The following is a 13,620-nucleotide window of genomic DNA, read 5'->3' on the forward strand; positions in this document are numbered from 1 at the left end:
CGTCCCAAACAGTCTGGCTCTGCCAGTGGAGCCTAGAGACCCCAAAATATAACACACGGTTTGCCTTTTAATAATTTACACCTATAATAATAATAATAATAATAATAATAATAATAATAATACAAAGTAATAAACACTTGTTTTAAAAGCGCGGACTGATTAGTCATTTGTACAGAGCAACATAACAAGACAGTGGCCACAATACATATGGAAATCTCCAACTGTACTATATTTAAAAACTATATCTTTTTTCTGTATATCAAGACCTAGTTTTCAGTGACTACTGCGATGTGCCCTTCCATTTCCTAACTTTGTTATAGAAAGCAAGTGGAGCTGCTGAAGAAAATATCCTAAAAATAACTACTTTTTGTAGTGTTCGTAATGTGACGAGGGGTCCGGTTCACCTTCAGACTTAATTTCCTATAGAAGTATATTGTATATACAGTAGGTTTTATAGTCTTATAAACCCTTTTTTTAAAGCGTTTTATAATGCTACTCTTGCACTCTGCTGTCTCCTAGTTCCTTTCAGTTGGGCTTCACCGGTGAAATAAGGATGAAAACATCCTCTCTCTGCCCAGTCTTGCTTTTTGGCGGTTTATGTGTCTGTATGTGTCTTTTCTAGCTATGTCTAAAACGACACCTAATATGCAGGAAGAAGCTGTTAAATTGGTAAGATGGTATCTGTAGCTGGGTAGCTGCAGAAAAGGATTGAAAACGTACAGACATCATTTTGGGTGCGACGATAGGATGACGTCACAGCGGAACGGCCATTTCACGAGGTTCTTAATTCCTCAGTCTCGAGATGTGTTCTGGTTGTTTTCGGTTTGGCTGAAGGTATTTGTACGGTAGCAATGCCGTGCTTTAAATTTCATACTTGGTTATTTAAGATCCTCGTTTATATGAATACACTATATTTATGGTATATAAATTAGTTATTTCTGGATAATCACTTCAGGAGCTCACTTTATCCCCTGAACAGTAGTCACTGTAAATATAATTTGTCTTTTATTTCCCAAAACAATTCAATATTTCCCACTGTACTGCATACAGTATTTAGCTTTAAGTTTTTCCTTAAAATAATTGGTAAAGAAATTTCTCACTTTTCAACCACTTTTCATCTGTAGCTCCGAGGAACTGCTGGTATAATGGTGAACAATGCGTGACGGACTTTGGGATCCTTTGGGATGGAAAAGAAGTGTAGAAATGCAATTTTAATCATGGTAAATTATGGTATTGTAGCCATTTATAGTTATACAGGTGTTGTCCTCAATATTCTCAGTCACAGCAGCATGCCACATGGAATATTATCCATCCATTGTCTAATCACTTGATCCAATTCAATGCTGTGGAGACGGGCTCTGCAATTACCAGAGGTCAGTTTCTTCATTTCTGTTGCAGTGTGAGAGCAAAGAAAATTACAGTCATCAACAATTATACTGCTTATCTGTTTAGTTGCAAGAGGATTATCCTTTCTTTTGGACATAATCTGCATTCGGATTTGTGACCAAGATTACAACATACAAATGCCAAAGATTGGAACGTCTGAAAAAGACTCAGTGGATGACAGAGGGATCAAATTTGCTAACTAAATGTGTGTTCACTGATTGATCTGCAGAGCCACACGGTCAGGCTGGGTGCAATAAGATGTGGATACAGTCCTTCAAATTCACATCCCTAGTAAATAAAGAGCATACAATCCATTTTATCACTCTGCAACTCACAACTGGCAACCCACTGAAGCTAAGCAGGGACACTATACTGTAAACAGGCGCCGTCCTTCGGATGAGACATAAAACCGAGGTCCTGACTCTCTCTGGTCATTAAAAATCCCAGGGCGTTTCTCGAAAAGAGTAGGGGTGTAACCCTGGCGTCCTGGCCAAAGTTCCCATTGGCCCTTACCAATCATGGCCTCCTAATAAATCCCCATCTATGAAATGGCTTCATTACTCTGCTCTCCTCCCCGCTGATGTGTGGTGAGCGTTTTGGCGCACTATGGCTGCTGTCGCATCATCCAGGTGTATACTGCACATTGGTGGTGGTGGAGGGGAGTCCCTATTACCTGTAAAGTGCTTTGAGTGGAGTGTCCAGAAAAGCACTATATAAGTGTAAGCAATTATTAATTATTATTATTACTAGCTGACTAGTGACTAGTGACCTTATTTTAGCCTGGAAGAGATACATTATGATCATTTAATACTGGCAAATATTCTTGTAGCACAAGGGAAGCGGTACAAACATTAGATTTCCACTAGGGGGAACAGTAGGTTTTTGGACTAAACTGTCCTGCTTTGGCAACACTATATTTATGGTATATAAATTAGTTATTTCTGGATAATCACTTCAGGAGCTCACTTTATCCCCTGAACAGTAGTCACTGTAAATATAATTTGTCTTTTATTTCCCAAAACAATTCAATATTTCCCACTGTACAACATACAGTATTTAGCCTCTAGAATTTAATTTGCTCAATGTTAGTCTTGAAGCATGTAGTTAGTACTGTGTAGGTACTATCATTTAACAGCATTCATGAGATACATTCAAACAGAATATTAATTCCATATATTCAATTGAATCTTTCAAAGAGAACAACCATTTCCCTGCGAAATTAGGCTTTTCTCTGTCACTTCTCAGGTGGCTCTGACAATCAGCTGCCGTTAAATTGTGGCTGTGGGCATCTGTTTCAATGGAGTTTCTACTCCCTCTTTAAGTGTGATATTAGAAATACATATTTTTTGCTCAAAAACGTCTTTTTACAAATTAAATATACAGCTATAAACTAATATGATGTTTCGACTGTGAAGCCTTCTTAAGGTCTGTGAGACACACCTGAAGAAGGCTTCACAGCCGAAACTTTGTGTTTTCTCGGTTCTCTTTTCAGCATGGGATAAACCTATTGTTCCTTTACAGACTACGCATGCTGACACAGCTACCCATCTGCACTGCTATAAACGAATATAGCATACAATGGCATTTAATTATAACAACTTATACTTAAAGAATCTTTTGTTTTTAATCCACAGCATAATATTACATTATGAAAGACAGTTTCGTGCAGGAAAAAAAAGCACCTTTACATTTACCTTTATTTATATAAAAACTAGACTATTGTCTAAAATAGTGTAAATTGGTAAATTGTGCCATGAAAAGTTCATTTTTCAGTTTCCACTGTCTACATTCCCGGGCACGGCTTATATGTGCGTTAATATTTACCTATCGGATTAGCAAAGGTTAAAATGACACAATTGAAACAGGGTGAGGAAATGTGCACAAACTCCTCTGACATACTCATGAGAGAGAGTCTTTCCCCTCTTGACATGCTTTGAGCTTATAAAAGAGAGATAACCCACTGGAGAAGAACACGACTGTGAGTGACATCACTGTGAGGTCAGAAAATCAAGACTTCAAGGGGAAACTCAATACTACCCAACATTAGAGACATTCCTATTTTTTCAAGTGCCATCTTGATAATGGTTTAAGTTCCTCAGATATTTTTTAACTTCAGCTAGGCGTATGGCCTTTGACTTAAAAATCAGTAAATCGTTAAGGAATGCTGGAAGGTTTAATAGAATTAAGATATTCTTACCAGATCGAAACACCAGCATGGCACTGTAACCTTATTCTTTATAGAAATGTGACCATAAACTCTCTCTTTTAAACTGTACAGGCCTATTACAAAGCCAGTCAAAGTGGACAGCTCCACAGAGTAAACAGTCATAAAATCCAATGCTTCAAGTTGATCGATAATGTAGTAACTGTACTGTATATGAAGATGTGGTGATTGTTTTTATTTAACCTTAACCACCTGTTCTGAAAAGCATAGGTTGTCTTGTGTTTTGGAATACGTAGTCTGTGGTGTTATTGATTTAGCTAGTAAAAATATATATTTAATATTCATCCATTGCGTGGTTTCTGTGTAAAGTGCTGTCAGCATTACACTATTAATTTATTACAAAACTGCTGTGAAAACAAACTGAATGATTATGTTTAAAAGACACTGGAGATCACTTGGATTTGCCATATTTTGAGAAAAGTGTAGCGTTGAAAGCTAATACACACGTGTAGTTGGATATACCTATCCATGGGTGTATACTGTTAACTCCAAGGAGTCGGATTTGAGTCATAAAATCAAAATACAGCATAACCATTACATTATTAAACTGCGCGATGTCAGTACTCCTGATAAACAAACCCTTTAGCCGCATCCACAGAAACAGAAGTCGCAGATATGTGCCGAACAGGAATACTAGTATCAATATAATGTGCTTGATACGAACTGCCTAATGGGGCCACAGGAATAATTGAAGGCAGGTCAGATCCAGCACTTTTATTACAAACAAGCCTTTAAAGAAACACAAACAGAATGTACTTTTATGATTTGAAATAATTGTATATCGCCTCAGCAAAAATAATTTGACTTTTTTCCCTCCCTCCACTTTAGGCTTTGACTGTATAGGTTCAAAGTTGTTTCCTGACTTTTGGATCTTAAGCAACAGTGAGGGTCATATATTCAGTACTTCATTTAAAAAATGTTTTTTTAGATGCATGACTTCCTCATGATAAATATCCTTTCTAAATACATTTCACTTTTGCTATTAAGGTCAGTACTGAATAGTTTAAGAACAAGTAAAGGTTTATTCCATGCTGAAAAGAGAAGAAAAGAAACAAGAACTGACACCTGAAGAAGACTCTACAGCTGAAACATTGAGTTTCTTTTCTTCTCTTTTCAGCATGGAATAAACCTTTACTTGTTCCTTTGCAGCCTATGCGTGTTGACGCACTACCTACTTGAGCTACTGCAGAGTTTTCTTACATATTACTTACCACCATTTGCTTTGACTTGGAAAAACTATGCAGTATCTTTTGAAAAACAGCCCTTTGTCTATTTGTGCCAGCCACGTGTTACTGGCAGTCCTCAAATGTGTCAACTACCGCGAGGAAGGCCTTCCACACTCCAGGCCTGCTTGTGCACACAGCCCCGCCTCCTCTTCTCGTTTGACCGATCTCTCGGTTCGTGTCCGCGATGCAGGTCCAGTGCTGACCCCCACCCTTCGTCACACACCACTTGGAGTGGTCCACCATGATGCTGAAAGGCCTGGCCTCTGGCAGCTGTATAGTCTTCACGTTGTACACCTTGTGCGCCACAGAGCAATTTGACGGCAGAGGCTGATGAAGCTTCCCCCAGCTTTTGGCAAAGAAGTCGTCTCCTAAATAGTTAACCAGCAAACCTGAATAGAGATCTGAAACGGAACAGTGTCACAGGTTCTATGTTAGAATCTGTCCCAGGCACACTTTCTACCCAACCAAAAACAGGAAGTGCACTACAGTAGCTACCAAAACGTCAAACTGAAACTAAGAACAAGTGAATGTGTATTTCTCCCCCCTCTCAGGGGTGGATGCAATAAGAGGTTCCCTTTAATGAAATCATGGCTTCAGTTTAGCATTCCTCACAGAGCAGTAACACTGAAACACAGGTAAAACATGAGGTTTTCTCTGCAAACATGTGGCTCAACAAGGTAAAAAAGTATTGATTTCTTGCCTCTTTATCTTCACAGACTGTAGTCTTGAGTTTACTGATGCGGTCCATTGGGAACAAGAACACTATTTTACTTGGCCTGGGCTTCCAGATTCTGCAACTTGCTTGGTACGGCTTTGGATCAGAACCCTGGTATGTGCCTTGTATTCTGTAGGAGTAGAAAACCCAGGAGCTTTTCCTAACAGACACTGTAGGTCACAGATCATCAAACATAATTTGTGAACCTTTAATATCAGTCCTATTCTGAGTTATTTAAAATTATTAAGCAGGTACTGTCACTATTAAACCAAACATTTAATCTTATAAACCTGAAATACAGTCGCTGTTTTATGCATATTTCTAGTTTGATACTAGTTTTCCTTCTTGGTTTCTCCTCAGGATGATGTGGGCTGCTGGTGCAGTTGCAGCTATGCAGCTATACCTTCCCAGCAGTCAGTGCTCTTGTATCCAGGACAGCTGAAGCAGACCAGCAAGGTACCCAGGGCAAGAAAAAAGTCGCTTTGTACAGAAACTCAGCTGTTGGTTTCTGTCATCCATCTGAAAATGAAAGCACTATGTATTTCTTGTACTTGTAATCTTGCAACTTCTCTGTTATGCCACAAAGCTGTGTCGTGAAGTCAGACAGATCTATTCTTTCACCCATTTGGTTTGACAGTTCTGTTTGAAAAGCTCATAAATATCCAATGCTCCATCCACTAAGAGAGAGCTCAGTAGTCTTAAGTGTAATGGCTAGATTAGAGGGCATCCAGTATGTTTCTTGATTGTCAAAAGATTGGCCTGTGAAACTAATTAAATTAGCTTAAGCTAGTAATTAGTTGTTAATACAGTAACTAGGAGTTTTAGGGATCTAAAACCCAGAAATCTTTTTGGCCTTGAGAGCTGGAGCAGAAGATCTTGTCTTGATCGTTGCACTAGCTAATCTAATGTTTGTGCTGTGCTTGTGCGTTCTTAGCTCTCCCTGCTCATTAGAACTGGCGAGACAGTGAAGAGAAGCACAACATGTTTGCAGTCAGTCAGTGAGGTTAGGTGCAGTTTTAGTCAGGGGGCTGTTCCATGTCTTGTCCTGTGCTAAATGCCAGCATTGGGGGTTAAGACTTTTTAAAATAAACTAAAATGTACCCTACATGTTTGTCCTGTACGTATCTTCATGTGATCCTGCTAGATTTCTGCTTACCTAAGTCTTCTTGTGAATGGTGTGTGGAAGGCTGACGGTCTCGTTCTCTTATAGGTATGGTTCAGGGGATGATCACTGGGATTCGAGGGCTGTGTAATGGCCTGGGACCGGCGCTGTACGGGTTAATTTTCTACATATTCCATGTGGAGCTTAATGAACTCCCAGTGAGTAACAGTGGCCTGGGAGCCGAGTCTGAATCATCACATCACTCTCAACACAATCATCAGGTAACGTACAGTGTCCAGCTTCATGGAATTGTCATTGAAACTCGTCATCTTTAGGTTTGGGTGTCAGTCTCTCAGAATTATGCTCTGGAATGTGAAATGTAGTCAAAATGGTATGAGATGGTGAAACAAATATGAAACCAGACAGGTAGGATTTTGATGTTCAGTTTCTATGTAACCATAGAACTTGTCTCTATCTTATAAAAGGGAATATCATTCTTCGCAGGACATGTTACCTGTCATGCCAGTATCCCAGAGGAGTCTTTCATGACTTGCAGTACATTGTAAGAATGGTTAGGTTAACACACTTGGATGCAGATTTTGCTGTTGATCTTCAGATACTTTTAGTGAGGCACTAACATTTTTTTGCAGTTGATGTTGGCCAACTAATAGCTGGTATCAGGAGTTATAAATGTGATGTCTGTGGAGTGTATGGGTACAGGTCACACTCTCATGGTCCCCCTGTGCAGTCTTACCTAAACTGTGGTCAAGTGAGTAGCTGCGTTGGTATGTGTTAGCTGCAAGGAGACATGTATTGGTTAATCCCAGCCTGAAAAACAGGGGTAAATCCAACATTTCAGCTGCTGAGACGTCTTCAGGGGATATTTCATTTCACATAGCACATTGAATGTCTCAAGATTAAGATATATAATACCCCTAAAAATCCTGGGTTTGGCGGGCTTCATTCTGCACTTTTTAATTACCGTCCCTTTGTGATTTATTTCTGTCCACGCAGAGTTCAATAATCCCTGGTCCTCCGTTCCTGTTTGGGGCATGTGCTGTGCTGCTCGCCCTGCTGGTGGCGCTGTTCATCCCTGAGCACACTAACATGGCCCCGCGGAGCAGCACCTGGAAGAAGCATCTGTCAGCCCACAGCCACCCCCACAACCCCCTGGCACCTGGGGAGGCCAAGGAGCCACTCTTACAAGACAGCAACGTATGACCGCTGTTGCTTCTCAGTCGGTTTCTAGATACATCATTCTGCCATTTTTTATTTATTTATGGAGATGCCAGGTAATGGAAATTCAACACGAGTGTTAAGAGTACCATTTTGTAATATATTTAAAAATTGTCCAAAGGCACTATTGCAATAGCTCTATTTATTGAATTCAATATAGTTAGAGAGGATTTTTTATACATTTTTGTCATAAATTCTACATCGGCATGGCTTACCCAGGGACTTGTGCCTTGTAGAACTGGAATGTTACTGAACACAGTGTGTTTGTCAGTCATCCTGCTTTGAAGCGGTGTGATAATATGGGTTGAAGTGCAATCGGTTCACTAGAGAACACTCAGCCCATTAAGAGCTTTACCTCTTTTTCTCTTTTGACCCAAGACAGACTTTATTAAAAGTCAGAATGATGTACAGAAAAAAGTGGTGTGGCCTCTTAAGCTTGTACATGACAAGGCCTTAATAGATGCTCTTGGGTGCAAAAGCAACATGCAGTGGGTCAAGAACAGTTCATTCTTTTGCGGCTTTGTTATCATTGAAAAGTGAAAAGGACTTGGAACTTCGCTTGTTCTACACATCTTCATTTTTCTGTTCATATCAAGCAGTTGCAGCATGCAGTGCTGTCTCAGTTTCTGACTACCTTCCCATTTTCACAGTTTCAGTTGCAAGTAAGCTTCTGCCCACCAAGAGGGTGGGGATTGCTGGGGGCTCATGTAGTTTGTGTCTCAAGAACCTTTATCTGAACATAGAGCTAGGCGTTGTGCAGCATCATGCAACTGTGAAGCTCAAGACAAAGTGCACAGGACCAAAAAATATGCTGTTCAAACTAGGGCATAGTAGTGACAAGATAATGACCTGGTGTGAATATGCCTTTTTTGAACTGTTATATTTATTAGAGGGCCTCAGAATATGAAATGAGTTTTGTGGCCTCAACTTGAAAGACGTGCATTTTTCTAAGTGGCCTTTTTCAGTAAGGATATTCGCAAGAACATGCTAATGTACCAAATAATAGAACATCAGATGTGAAATTCTCTGAAATATTTTTGTGTGCTCAATATATTTGAATGATTCCTTGAAAGATATTACTAGCGTGTAAAATATCGTAAGCTCAAATGTTTTTATTTTCCTTTCCGTTACGTACTGTGGTTATTACACTGCTTCACTGCCTTGTTTTTCTTTTAACCTTCAAGAAGATACTGTCATGGACACAGTTCTAAGTGTTGTAAATATAAAAGAGGTAAAGTTCAATAAAGTGGATTATTTTAATGTATGCAAGATGTATTATTTCATCTTAGTACTGTGTAACTCCCTTCCCTTCTTAACTTCAAAACATGCTCTGACTTTAGACATCTCAAAATATGATGCAGGATTCAACATTTGGATAATAACTGCTCCAGCAAGGTCTCCAGCTGTTGATTTAAGAATGCCTGGAAAATCTGTTGCATTGTGGTTCCTGATGACTAGAGTTGTGCACCTCAACCTTTTAAAAGTGTTCATATTTCTGTAATTGGGCCGAATATATAGTAGCTACACGACTCTCACAAGCTTAGTTGGGCTCATCACTACCAGAATGGATACTGTGATGGGCTCAGTGGAGTAGTGGCACCACCCCGCATAGCTTCAGGTCTGTGCAAGAACACTGCCTTGATGAACAGATGAAGAGTGATGTCTGTGAGCGAGGAAGGTTCTCTCAATCTGACCGGCACTCCTTTAGTCCACATCAACAACTGCAACCTGCTGCCTCTTTATGGAGAGTGTTAATACCCTACTATAATGAAAACAGTAATTACAGGTATACAAAATATAAGACATGGCAGACTAAAAGCAAGAGAAATTCAAAGCAGATTTTAATTAGATGGATTAAGCAGTTTGAAAGAGGCAATTTGGTGCTGCTTTTAATTACACTGGTACTGTGTATGATTAAAAAGGTTGTGGCTTTTCACAGCGTTGGATTGGTTTTCCTAGAGTCTCAAACTGCTGCTTTTCCCAGAACATAATCCAAATAGTACAAGAGTTCTTTCCTTCTACTGATATTCAGCAAATATAAAAGCACAGCAATCACTGACTAAATAGAGTGGTTGTCTTCCCTTGTCCTGGAAGAACCCAAGGTCTTAATCACAGGTTAGCTGAGTTCTGCTGAATTCTATTTTTTTGTGTCATATTTGTAAATTTGCTTTCAACTATTAATACCCAATAAGGAAGCTGTTTAAGCTGTTTAGAAGCTGTATTAATTAGTAGTTAGAAGCTGTATTAATAAATAGTACAGTACTATTAAATTCACGTGAAGCTAAAACCATACTGCAATACTTAGAATATCTAAAAACTGCAGGATTCAGAATTCTAAAGCTCAAATTACACAGTGGAGTAAAAAGTAACATTATGTTACTATACCTTAGATTTCACACAATATTAACTTTGCTTGTATTTAACTGCAATGTCCAGCAAAATCAGTCTTGATACAAAAAATGAGTGTAGATGCTGGATGTTTTCAGCGTGGAAAAAATATTTGAATATTAATACTATGATGTGCATATTGGACAATTCTATTTTAGTAGTTAAACCTTTCAGCTTTTTGGAATATTTCATTTTTACGTGTATCGCTTAAAGGAGTCCAATGTTTAAATGTTGGAACTCAATATTTTATGAAGCACTACTGCTCAATATAGGTAGAAAATGTAGATCAATATGGTGTATATAATATGTTTACATTTTTATTAAGTGTCAAAAATCCTTTTGGTAAATGTAACATCCCTCAGGCTACAAAGAAATTAGATATAATCACATATAGAAGCAGGATATGCACAGAGAAATAGAAAAGAACAACTTTGAAGTATCATCTGAAAGTTTATTTTACATACTGTGCAAAGAATTTGTAATCAGTTAACAGGAAAAAAAAACATTTAAAAACATATAACTGTCTTTCTAAGGCATTTATTGCCTTAAAACAAATGACATTTTTGTGGCTTGATATAAAAGATTAAATAAAAATACATAACATTGTCATCATTCTCTGTAAAAAATAGTTTCATAACTTTTTTTTTAACTTTAAATAGGCTAATAAAATAAATAATTTGTACACATGTGTACAGTACCAATCAGATGAGATAATTATGTATTTACAAAGTATGATGCAAAAGTTAAGGAAAAACCCTTATTGTACTGTAAAATCTGGTAAGGTTAACCAGAAATAGCCTGCTTTTGTCTATATTATGAATGAATTATGAGGCAAAACAATGGATTTTCATTCAGTAATATTCCTTCCACAACATGCTAAATGGAGCCATGCACCCTGTCTGAGTCCTGCATGGTTGACTTTTCTTGTATTGTGTATTGAGATGCAATAAAATGGTTAATTGTAGCCGTAGTGCAAGAAGATGTTTAGTGCTCCCACTGCTGGCAGAGAGAAGCAGAGATGGAGAGAAACGTGCTGCTACACTGGTAGAGAAACATACAGTACTTCCCCAAAATCAGAACAGCTATCAATCCTACTGGGGAATAAACCTCCAAATAGTTTAGTTTAGTAGATTTATTGTACTAGATTTGTCGATGTTTAGTTAAATATTAATGCTTTGGCAATACTGTAATCCATAGGTTATTTCAATAAGAGTCTGAATTTTAATACATTTAAGGAACATGTCAGAGCTGTGAGTATCAAAGACACAATCTTTCAGTTTTATGTTTTAGAACTTCTATTGCAGAAAGATACCCAAAACCAAAATTATTCATTTGCAGATTTTGGCTTTCCACACATCTCCTCTTGTTATACCTGAGTTTGGACACTGTTTTTCACCTGCTTTGTGCTCATTTTCCCTCAGCTGTCTACCCCTTTGTGCCTACTCTGTCTTGTTTTCTCCTGCGCCTCATTTATCTGCTACTTTCCCTCTCTCCCTCACATCTTAAGAAGGCTCCACAGCTGAAACCTTGTGTTTCTTTTCTTTACCTTTCTTGATGGAATTAACATTTCCCTGTTACTTTGAATTTGAATGTCAGCACCTCTAAAATACAAGCCTGACCAACAGTTGTATGAGAGAATGCTGAAGATGGTTGCCATTTAATTAGCAGAGGCAAGGTCAGCAAAATTACATAGGTAAAATATGGCAAGAAGAAGAGGAGCCAGAGGAGAAAATTAAACACACCACAAAGGATAAAGCCTGAAACTAAATTATACTGAAACTAAATACAAAATAAAGGATTCCTGCAAACCTGCAGGTTAGTGGCATTAATAAACTGTCATAACATACAAAACAAATGAAAAGGAGCATATCTTTTTGGGCAGTCTTAATTTTTCTGAGCTTTAGAGGATTTAGAATTGCAACAGGCATGGTTAACAGGTTCCACGCACACCAACATTATTCACATCACGAAGGGTAATGCTCCTGTATCCTGCATAAACTCATATTGTCTGAAGAAAAATAAAACAAAGGTATGACAATGAATTAAAGGCCTTTCAACGCCTTGTGAGTAAAACACAATGTTACAGTACATGAACATGACAAGTTTAATAAACGCTGAAAGAAGGCGGAGAGCATTACCTATCTGCACACAGTAAACCTGAAAACCACTGTAAACGAATCTGTCGTTGGAAGAAATTATTAGAGACAGAATTTAGTAGGCATACAAGATTCCTGGTTTATGTTAAAAAATAAAGGTCTTTCTCGATGTATCACAGATAGAAACTTCCAAAAGGCAAGCAAAATGAAAAGCTTGCAAAGTCATCAGTCCGTCATTTGTGAAAGAACAATTAACACAGAAGTGTGCAAATAGATTCCATTGTCACAGAAAACGTAACGAAATCGAGCAGCAATACATGCAAACATAAATAAAAACACAGATTTCATGTAAAGTGCAGGTGTGACCAGTGCATAAACGTCCTAAAACATCCCGGAATTGTGTTTCCCAACGACGATGTAGACCACAGGATGTTCCATAGTGTGCAGCTCTGCGAGAAAACGTGGAAGCCGTTGTCCAGGCTGAAGAAAGGAGAAAAGAAAAGGAAGAATGAAACCCTATTTCTAGGTACTTTTAACACTAGTGCTTAGACCTGAATGCTGGAGCTGTACATTTCAACTAATACCACACACACGTATTCCAAAAATAGAGATGGACGGTACAGAGACCGCAGGAAATCATCAGCTGTACAGATAAAACGTCTGAAGAGGCGCAGTTTGAGGTCAGCACACAGGAAAGAACGTTTACATTATGCCCAAAGACTAATAATTCCTTTTTTGGGACTCCTAAACGTGTAAACAATGCAACTACGGACAAAAAAGTCAGCTCGTCAAAAATGCAGAATTACTCCGATAGCTACTCACAATTACAAAAAGGATAGCATCACTATAAATGTAGATAAAGGAGCAAAAATATAGGTATCCACAAGGAACACACAACAACAACAACACAGAAAAAAGAAATACCTGTTGCCTTGGTACAATGAATCCTTGCAGTTGGTATCTGCAGATCTCACTCCTGTCTGTTATGGCTACTGCCACCTGCTGGTAGAAGTGGAAATAAAACGCGAGTTGCGCCAGCAACGGTAAAGGTCACATTAAGGGATGTCAATTTTAAATGTTAGTTAAAACTACGTCTAGTGATTTTGTGCACCACTGAGTGCAGATTACAACAAATTTAGGACCACCAAGTCTCAAACATAATGCTTTCACTTAATCTGAGCCCTAGTTTACAACTTAAGATGTTTATGCTTCTATCTGTGAAAATAAGCACTAATTAGCACTGACTG

General features: G+C 38.4%; 1 protein-coding gene and 2 pseudogenes across 2 annotated transcripts in view; 1 reads left to right on the top strand and 2 right to left on the bottom strand.

Moving 5' to 3' along the window:
- The window catches only part of LOC138241293 (deoxyribonuclease-2-alpha-like), a 110,084-nt pseudogene that overhangs the window by 30,832 nt on the left and 65,632 nt on the right, over nt 1–13,620 (top strand).
- The window catches only part of LOC138241228 (acyl-CoA-binding domain-containing protein 6-like), a 250,466-nt gene that overhangs the window by 6,350 nt on the left and 230,496 nt on the right, over nt 1–13,620 (bottom strand). The gene's annotated exons all lie outside the window — the stretch shown is intronic.
- The window catches only part of LOC138241250 (deoxyribonuclease-2-alpha-like), a 60,974-nt pseudogene continuing 52,253 nt past the window's right edge, over nt 4,900–13,620 (bottom strand).

The sequence above is a fragment of the Lepisosteus oculatus genome, chromosome 9 (assembly GCF_040954835.1).
Source record: "Lepisosteus oculatus isolate fLepOcu1 chromosome 9, fLepOcu1.hap2, whole genome shotgun sequence".
NCBI classification, from domain to species: Eukaryota; Metazoa; Chordata; class Actinopteri; order Semionotiformes; family Lepisosteidae; genus Lepisosteus; species Lepisosteus oculatus.